Below are 10592 nucleotides of genomic sequence, written 5' to 3'. Positions count from 1 at the left end.
CTAACATCTGTTGCCTGTCTCCCTCTGTTTTGTGTGTGGGATGCCTCCACAGCATGGCTGATGAGTGGAGTAGGTTTGTATCTGGGATGCGAAGCTGTGAACCCAGGCTCCTGAAGCTGAGTGTGCAGAATTTTAACTGCTTGGTCATGGGGCTGGCCCCCTGAATTTAATTTTCTTAAACTGTGATCTGTACTCAGGGTTTTCTTATGTTATGCTTAGTGCCTCGCACATATTCAAATTATTTTTTGTACCTGCCAAATTTTTAAAAAACATACACTTATGTCTTTTCTTTTTGCGAAGTCTGTCTACACAGGGACTATTCAGTTTGTATGAAAAAGATCTGGTGGGGGTGATGGTGGAGAAGATATGTTCTTGCAGCATTATGGTCTGAAAGTACTTTCAGCAGTAGGGATATCAAACAGAAGATTGTTTTTGATGATGATGATGGTTAATACTTGCTGAGCACTTGCCAGGTGCCAAACACTGGTCTAAGGACATTACGTACTGAGTTTATCCTCAGTTAACTGAGGATTGAGCCTCACAGTGAGCATATGGGGGTTGGTACCACGACTCCTCCTGTTTCCTAGGGGAGGAAAGGTGTGTGTGGATACAGAGGTGAAAACGGTAGAGGCTGGCTGACTCCTAACACTCTGTCAGACCTGGTCAGAGGGAGAGGACAGCCAGACAAGACTGTTATGCCTGAGAGCGTTGGAGTTTCGAGACAAAAAGGAAAAGTCAAAATAGGAATGGGAGTGTGGAAGACTGTGGAGAGGGAAGGCTGTATATACCCACATTTTTGAAGTTGCTTTCTTTATGTTAGTAGGTTTGTTTCTAAACCAGCGTATATGAGTGTCATTCTAGCAGATGCTGAGTCCCTAAAGCAGAAAAGTAATTGGATTTTGTTTTTAGTTTTAAGGATTGCATCTTCCAGTTCATTAGAAATTGGTAAGATCACACCATAGGATTTGGGAAATCTTACTTCTTTGCTTAGGCAGTTTGGTTGCTAAAAAGGGCACTTTTGGGGACTCTCCCTTTGCCTATTGTTTTCTAGCCTTTGATAATTGTTTTTGTATCATAATTATCTCATATTATGAGGACTATTTCTTAGATACACATTGGTTATATTGTAAACTTTATTTTAAGCCACCGTAGTATGACAGTCACTCCTTAAAATTAACAAATACAGAAAAAATTAAAAGATGTTCCAGAAGCCATAAGTCAAATGATATGAAACCAAATAGCACTACTGTTTTTGTTTGGTATTCAATTCAGAGTGCTCAAATTGTCTAAACCACATGAACTGTCAAGCATTTGTAATTGTGTAATGTCATGCTTTCCAGCAGAGTCAGCCCCTTACTAAGCTGACAGCCAGGAGAGTCCTTCCATAGCAGGGATGTCTGCATTTGAGACACATGTAGTGCTTGTTGGAGATCCGAACATAGGCTTCTTAAAACAAATTTTAAGTACTTCAGCTCTTCTAGTTTCAGATGCATTTTGCTGAAGCTGGATAATCTCAGTCTTAATTGCCAGTGCTTTTCAATGTGTTTCATGTTCCTATTTCTCTTTTATTTTCTCTTATATGCTTTTTTCCTCCCTTTAAACAAAAACACGAAAAGTTTTAAATAAAAACAAGTAAGGTAATAGGAAGCCTAATAGGAAAAAGATATTTATTGTTTGATGCATTTGGAATAATAGCAGTGTAATCATCAAATGTAGCCAAAGCCCAGCATGCTTGTCAGTTACTAAGGATAATGGAAACTTTGTGTTTTAAACCTAGAGCAAGCAACAAACCACTTCTTTCAAAGTGTGTAATTCACTTGTGATTTCTGCTGATCGTGGATTCCGGACCAGAATTTGATGCGTATTATTGGATCAATTATTCTAGAATGAGAAATCACAGTTATAGAAGTTCATATAACTATAAAACCATTAGAATTTAAACTAAGGTGGTAATCTGCTTTTACAAATAGCTTAGACAATTTAGATCATTCGAGGAGAGGTAGTAGGAATTATAGTCTTTCAAAAAATGAGACCAAATGGTTTTCATTAAGAATCTTCAGGGTCTGTAATCTGGTTTTCCATATGGGTGGTGTTTAACACCCTAGGATTTCAGGGTGGGAGGTGGAGGCAGTGTTTGCTAAAAGTGACATTCCTCAGAGTCATTTTGCATGAGAGATTGTTTTGGAATCCCTGTGTGACATCCCTATTGAGTGCGTTTGTTTACTCTCCTTCCTCATTCACCCTTCTTCTCCTTTTTTCCCCTCTTCTCCACACTTCAGCTCTCTGTCTAGTAAATATATGTTAGGTTTATATTATTTTTTTTTGAAGTTAGAAGGGACTTTACTCCAGGGGGTCCCAAATCTGGCTCATCAGAATCACTCAGGGAGCTCTCTGAAACTACAGATCCTTGTCCTTACCCCAGACTCTCTTAATCAGGATCTCTCCATGGGTGGGACCAAGGGATTCATGTTTGGCTGATTAGCTAAACTGATAAATGATTGGTATTGTCTGTGGCTCCCTTGTGTTACAGACGTGGAGGTAGTAAGTCCAGGCATGCTCTTCCAGGGACAGTTGCGTTTCTCAGAAAAGGTTGTCGAAGGTCTTGCAAAGCCTTCATTAATGGTAGAGTGACAAGCGATATGATAATTTTTGGGCATTGGTATGTGGCAGAGATGGCTAGCTGTCCATCTAAATCGGTTCTGTCCTTCCATAAGATACAGTTCTACAGCTCCAGGTTTCACTTTTCAGATTCCCTTGCGGCGAAGCAGGTATGAGTGGAAGTGGTAGATGCCCCTGTCCGGGAGGGGGAAATTTCCCCCTTATTCCTCTTGAGTTCTTGTGGCTGGCCTCATAGTAAAATGAACACAAGACAGATTAAAGAGAAAACTCGAATGTAATGCGTACACGTGGGAGATCCTAAAATTAACGCTCAGAAGTGACCAAAGCAGGCAGCTTTTATACTTTTTACACACAGAAACACTAAATTTGTGAGGATTTGACAGGACAAAGATACTTAGGTTTGGGTGCTTCATTAGTAAGCAATCTAAGCAGAGTTTGGACTTGTGGTGGTAAATTAGTAAAAAAGTAACAAGGTGTGTTTATACAGGCCTCTCCGCCCTGAATTCCACCCCCTCCCAGCCTCACCCTTTTTGCTTGAGGAAGATTGTTCCTGAGCTATCATCTGTGCCAACCTTCCTCTGTTTTATGTGGGATGACGCTGCAGTGTGGCTTGATGAGCGGTGCTAGGTCCGCCCCGGGATCCGGACCTGCAAACCCTGGGCCGCCGAAGCAGAGCACGCCAACTTAACCCTTATGCCGTTGGGTCAGCCTCGTGAGGAAGCTGTTTTTCACATGGGAGATTCGTTTGCTGCTTTCAGGGGGAAATGGAAAGGGTCAAAGTGCAATTTTTGCATCAGCTGCTTCTCAAATAACTAAGTCAAAATAATCAGCGTGCCATTGTAGCATATTTTGGGGGCAGTCTGCCCTGGGTCCCAACACTGCTTTTGAGTCAAGATTGCAAGACTACTGTTAGTTATGTCTGACCAGATACTGAAAGTCAAAGGTCAGCAGATGGAAGCAGAGCTGGTTGGGACATGGAGAATTGTCTCAGAGCACGTCTCGATGATACTTCATCAAGAGTCTGCTGCTTCCAGGCTTGCTTTCTTCAGTCAGCTGAATGCAGGGAACGAGGAAGCTCCAGGGCAGAGCTGCAAGATGGAAGGAGCCAGGATCCCTGAGTCGGCCTGCAACAGACCGCCTGCTGACCAGGAACACCTGCCGTGGAAGTTTACCAGAGCGAGAGAGAGACTTCTGTTGTGCTTTGGCCAGTTGTAAGTGCACGTTTTATACCAGTATGGTATTAGGGCATTATCTTCTTGTTAGATGGATTCTAGCCACTGTATCCAAATCTCAAAGGAAAGGCAGGTTCTGAGTATGTAGAAAATTAGTATTCTGCAGTTTTCCTTCTCCACGTGTATAATTCTGTTATCTGTTCCTCAGAATGTAGACGTGTGATGTGACAGAGTTGGGACGTTTTATTAGGCTGCAGTACTTTCTTAGAGGTGTAATCTGAAGGAGGCTACTACTCAGGTGAAAACTGGTGAATGAGGATTTGTGATGCCAACTGTGAAGGTTGCCAGCAGTGGAGGAGAGACTGATCTTCAGAGCACTCTCGTTTAATAATGATCTTAGGGCTAAGAATTATTAGTTTTTATTGATTTCCTAGAATTTACATAATTGAAAAATTAGCAAATGTATAAGGTATGTATGATGTGGCATTTTCCAAACTTAAGTCATTTCCCTACTCCTTCATTGTTTTTGCTGTGTTTTATACCACAGCATTTTATCTCACTCTTGTTTTTTGTTTGTTGTTCTGTTTGTTTGGTAACGTCTGTTGCCAAGCTTCCTTTTTTTGCTTGAGGAAGATTCTCCCTGAGCTAACATCTGTGCCAGTCTTCTTCTATTTTGCATGTGGGATGCTGCCACAGCATGGCCGATGAGTGGTGTAGGTCTGCACCTGGGACCCGAACCCACGAACCTGGGCCACTGAAGTGGAGTGTGCCGAACTTAAGCACTACACCACAGGGCCGGCCCCTTTCTCACTTTTTTTTTTTTTAAACTTAGCATTGTCATAAGAAGTAATACATGTGGAGTCATAGATTGGTGTGTTATTTTTTCCTAATATCTATTTGAATAATACATACTTATTTAAAAATCCCAACATGTGGTAGATAACTTTATTTTAAACGCCACTAGTGATATTTCTGTCATACTTGGGAAATACTGTTCACATAATGAATATTATTTTTTAGGATCTTCAGTGCTTAATCCATAAAATCCTAATAGAAATAGATGCAGTCACAGGAAACTAGCGGACGTACTGTGTCTGACAGGGCTTTGGTTACAGCTTTTTCCTATCACAGATTAGTATTCTGTTTGATTAATATCTACATTTGTTTGTGACTGAGGGACAACGAAAACAGTGTATTCAAATAATTTTTGAACAGTGTTAAGCAGGATGTGCTTCTAAAGTTAGTGAGGAATGGGCCTAAGGAAGTGCTAATGACCGTGACATTAAGATACAAAAATCTTGGAAAATACTGATACTTGTGGTAGAGAAAGAATTGGATAATCCCGTGATCCGAGGGAGAAGAAGATAATGAGGCTTGAACGGCCCGGGGAAGCGTTGTTCCCTGCTCAGGTGAGTGTCAGGGCATCGCTGCTGGTGAACAGATGGGAAGGTCTCGAGCCCCTCCTTCCTGACTCTGACCAGCTCATTCCCTAGAGACCATCACAGACAATAAGAGGCTCGTGTGGTTTCTGAGGCAGCGGCTTGGTCAGAATCTAAAATGTTTTGACTACAAATTACTTCTGGGTACCTGCATTAATTTCCTAGGGTCACTGTAACAAGTTGCCACAAACTGGGTGCCTAAAAAAACCATAAATGTCCTCTCCTCCAGCTCTGGAGGCAAGATTCTCAGATCCAGTTGTCGGCAGGGCCGCGTTCCCTGCAGAGACTGCGGGGAGCATCCACTTCACGCCCCTGTGGCTTCTGGTGGCTGAAGCTTCCTCAGCTGGTGGCCACATCCCTCCAATGTGTCTCTGTCCTCACGTCGCCCCCTCTTCTATGTCTGTCTTCTCTTGTGTGTGTCTTATAAGAACAGCTGTCACTGGATTGAGGGCCCACCTGGATCCTACAGGATGATCTCATCTCAAATCTGTAATTTAACTACAACTGCAAAGGCCCTTTTTCCAAATAAGGTAACAGTCACCAATTTCAGGGGTTAGGATGTGGACATATCTTTTGGGGACCACCGTGCAGCCCACTACAGTATTTGAATAATGTCTATGAAGTTTAGGGCTCATTTTATTACATTTCCCATATTTCCCTAATTCTTAGCTGTTTTTCCTCTTATTTCTTTCATTAATAAAAACAAAAACAAAGAATGCATCCCTCTATGTCAGGCATCTGTTGTCACAATAACGAGCATAATAAACCCACTTCAAAACGTAACTTGGGTAGAACAAAAAACCTGTTACTGACCATTTCTGCACAGTCTCGGGGGTAGCTGGCTGCTTGCGCTGGTCTCGGACGGGCTCTGCCGAGCTCTGTTGGGCTCACTCAGGTGTCCGCATTCAGCTGGCTTGTCAGCTGGGTGCTGGCTGGTCTGGAATGTCCTCTAGGGGGAGTGAGGCATCTCTCCTCCACATGGTTCCTGATCCCCCAACAGGCTACACAGACGTGTTCTCATGATCACGACAGAGGGGAAATCAACTCCACAGGCACACACAGCTTCTGAAGGCCTAGGGTCAGAACTGGCACACTGGCACATTTGCCCACTCTGTTGACCAAAGCAGCTCACAAGTCTAGGCCTGTTTCGAAGGGCTGAGTTGGCAGACGGTGCAAGTCACATGGCGAAGGGCACAGAAACCGAGGGATGTGAAATATTGGAGCCTCCGTGCCACCCAGCCACAGCAACTTCCTACACCCAACCAGGAATCTGCCACTTCTAACAGGGTTCATTGAAACTCTTCCAAATGTCATTTCAGTTAAGATAGAGGATTCAAACTTTATTAGCTTTTTAAATACATATTTTGCATCTCATTTGTGAATGGGTTTCTCCTCTAATTCAGCAAAAATATGTTTTAGTTTTCAGAACCTTGCTGTACTCACCTTACAAGGCTTGAACAGCTGTATAATGAGCATCTTATTACATTTAAATGATAAAGAAAAACTCAAGTTGCTCTGTAGTCAACATATTCCACATAATAGCCAAATTCCCAAAGAAAATGTAAACTATTGTAAAATATTGAAATAGTCAACAGCATGAGGAACTGTGGTAGAAGCCTTTACTCCAATGAAAAAAAGGACATGCGCTGCACCTGACGTATTTTGTGACACTGTTGTGTCACAACGGTGCAGGATGAATCAGCACAGTGGAGAGTGGTCATCTTGCTACATCTGTTCTAAATAACTTAATACAGATGTGACTGCAAACCACAAAAATCAGTGCCATTCAGCCAAATTTAGTCATACCCTAAGTCAGCTTTGTCGTTCTCAAGCCTTCTGATACGAGAGAATATGGGATGTAGGGAAAGTTGAGAGTTGGAGACAGGAGTCAGTTGCATTTAAAACTATTTCAACGTTACAAAAAAATCTCTGACCAGGTGAACAAACTGCTGGATTTTATCCCAAGGCCCTTAAGGAGTGCAAGCAAGTGTAGGAACCCTGATGGCTGAGCTTCATTAGCTTGATGGAAAATGCTTAAGATCATAGCTTTTATGGATTAATCTAGGATCAGAGTGGCAGCCGCTAAAGGGAATAGTTCCAAATTTGCTTGAAGCAGAGGACCGTCTCTGGACCTCACTGTCACATAGCTGCAACTGGCTGAAGGATCAATAATACAGATGATGATCCCTGGGAGTAAAGACCACACCCTCCCCCAGGCTTTCATATGATTCCTGAAACAGGGTTTTATCTTCTCTCTCTCTTACTTTCGTGATATTTTAACAATTTTAATAACTGTCATTCATTTAAGAATGTCTAAAGTTAGTTATGATTAGTCTCCTCCCAAGATATACAAGATGACGCATATAATTTATAGGTATTCACTTTGGTTCTTTTCCAAATCTGCCTGGTCCTTACTGAAAGAGTTTTTCTTTTTCTTATTTTCAATTCCTTCTTTTATCTGTTTAATCACTTACACATATTTTATAGTTTATTGATTTGTTTAGTGCTAGCTGTTGCTGCAAAAACGCAATCAGTCTCTGTGCCATGTATTCCTTGCAAACAGAAATCAGATCAACAGGTATTTGGGGCTGAGTGGTCTTCCTTGTGCCTATTTGAGTATACATCTTGGATCCTCCTCCTCCAAACCCATACTGTTCTCTCCATTCTGCAAGGTTGAGAATGGAGGATTGTATTTTGGAAGTTTCTATCAAGTAGGCCTGAAAGTGACACATTCCATAGGCCAGAACTTGGTCATATGGCCATAGCCAACCATAAGGGAAACTTGGAGATGTAATGACTCCATCTCTGAATCCGAGAGGAAGATGAAATACATTGAGAGAACAGCTAGCCAGTCTACACCACATAGTCTCCGTCCAATAATTCTATTCTGCTTTTCTTGACAGATTAGTGATGCGATTTGTTTCTGTCTGCTGCTGACATCATGATAGCTTGCTTCCTCTTGTATTTTGTTATTTTAGATTCAAAGTTTCCATTTGGTGCGACTTTATCTCAGAAATCCTGTGTCGTCTGAGTTCCCAGACCTCATAAGTAAAGCAATACAAATATGAGCACAAAAATCCATGTGAATGGAAGCATGTGGTCATAAAATGTTAGGGGGAAAATTTTTTTTCTACCCTTTCCACAGCCAGAACTGAAGCAGACAGTATTTCTTTTCATTTCCTATTGAAGGTGGGCATTTTCTTTTGGTCCACATTTACACGGAGAGCAGAGATCCTTTGCAAGTCCAGGCTTCATGCTCAAATCTGTTGCTCAAATTCCCACATCCTATGTGACCATTAGCACTCAAGCCCTTTGATCACCACTATCAACAATTGCCACAAGCACGGCTGAAGCATCGGTGCTCCCTTTCAGCCCTAGTGTAGAACTTACACGTTGTCTTGTGGACGACTATCAGCCAAGCCTTCGGTCACCACTATACAGACGTGCCTCCTGGCACAGCAGCTGTGTCAGCTCTCACTTTCCACTCCAGCTGTCCATTCACTCTTTGTTTTTGGAGCCGAGGTGTTACACTTTCAATCATGAGCATTTCAGTATACCTTTACAATGGTGTTTGCAATATTCTAAGTGCTTTTGTCATGAGAGAATTTTCAAAGTCCCTTCTCTTCTATATTCCTGAAACAGAGTTTTATCTTCTCTCTCTGACTTTTGTGATATTTTAACAATTTTAATAACCGTAATTCATTTAAGAATGTCTAAAGTGAGTTATGATTAGTCTCCTCCCAAGATATACAAGATGCTTATTATCTGTTACTTCCAGTTACTCCACTGCCTCCTGTCTTACACACTTTTCTTTTCCATAATTTTTTATATCTCCAGAACTTGGGTAAACCTTAATTGGACTTACCCATGTATCTAACAGATTCTTCGATCCCCATTGGATCTAGTATCCTATTCCTTCCTAGTGTGGAGACTTCCCTCCTCCTAAATGACACCCTTTGTAAGTTCTTTTATGAATGTCTATAAGTGGTAGACACCTCCTGCCTCGTGGTTTCTCTAGAAAATGTCTATTTCATGCCTACGCTTAATGGTAGTTTACCTGGGCTTGGAATTCTAGAATGATAGTTAATTTTTCTGAGCACCATGAATATATAATATTATCTTTCGACATTTTATTGATGTTAACTTTAACGTCAAGCTTACTGTTTTTTGTAGTTATCCTGTCTTTTTTCCCCAGGCTGCTTGTAAGCTCTGACTCTGAAATTTCCTTTAGAATATTTCTAGGTATAGATTTATTGTTACTTATCCTTTTGGGGGGTAATTATACTTCTGGGATCTAACGATTTAAGATAAGTCTGGAATATTTTCAATCATTTTCACATCATATATTGCCTCTTTCCTTTCCTCAAAGACATTCCATTAGATATGTTAGACCATACAGTTTTATCCCACAAGCTCATTAAACCTTACATATTTGTTTTTCACTCTAATCTGCATTCCCTTTAGTCCTTTCTTCTGGTTAACTAATTCTGTCTTCAGTTGTATCTAAACTGTTATTTTACCCGTGTAAGGTGTTTTAAATTTTAATAAAACTTTTGTTTATAAAATTCTACTTTTTTATACCTACCCCTTCGTGGTATCTTATTTTTCAGATTTTAAGATTGTGTCTTAATCATTTAAAATATGCTTTTTATAATTTATCATACCACTTTTATAAATTCTTAGCATTCTAAACCTACTTTCAGTTGATATTAATTACATTCAATCATGTTAGGTTTTTTCATAATGGGCCTTATAACTTGGCATCTTTAGCTCATAATTTGTCATGCTTTATCTATGGAAATACCGTGCAGCTTGTCAGAGTACAGAACCAAGAAACCAGAAGTCAAAGCCAAGCACCATGGGGAAAGCAAAACAAAAGCAAGAAAAAAACCCTCCAGAGAGTAGGGCTGAGCCTACATCAGAGAACTGCCAGCATGCACCTGGGTGTACCTCAGAATTGCTGTGGATACACAGCATATGTATCCGACACTGTATCACTGTTACATAACAAATTTTTTTTTTTGCCATCTTTTTAAGTGGGTATATCAGTAGCAGTTATCCAATGCCTGTATCCCCACAGATGTGTATGTTTGGAAGAGGGGTGTGGCTAGAGGGGGCAGAAAACTTACCTCTTTGCTTCACAGGTCTTCATATCAAGGGTGACTGTATCTGAAGAACTTAATCTGGCCTGGATCTGATTTAGATTATGAGATCCTGGGCCTTGAACCGGACCCAAATGCTGTAATGAAATCAAATTTTTGAGGGGTCTTGGGAGAAGGTAAGTATGTTTTGCAAGTGAGAGGAATTTAAATAATTTGTAGCCCAAATGCAGACTGTGGTGTTTTTAAAATATGTCCATAAA

This window comes from Equus caballus, unplaced genomic scaffold (genome assembly GCF_041296265.1).
Source record: "Equus caballus isolate H_3958 breed thoroughbred unplaced genomic scaffold, TB-T2T haplotype2-0000791, whole genome shotgun sequence".
Taxonomy (NCBI): domain Eukaryota; kingdom Metazoa; phylum Chordata; class Mammalia; order Perissodactyla; family Equidae; genus Equus; species Equus caballus.
The sequence above is the reverse complement of the archived record's forward strand: the minus strand, read 5'-3'. Positions refer to the sequence as shown.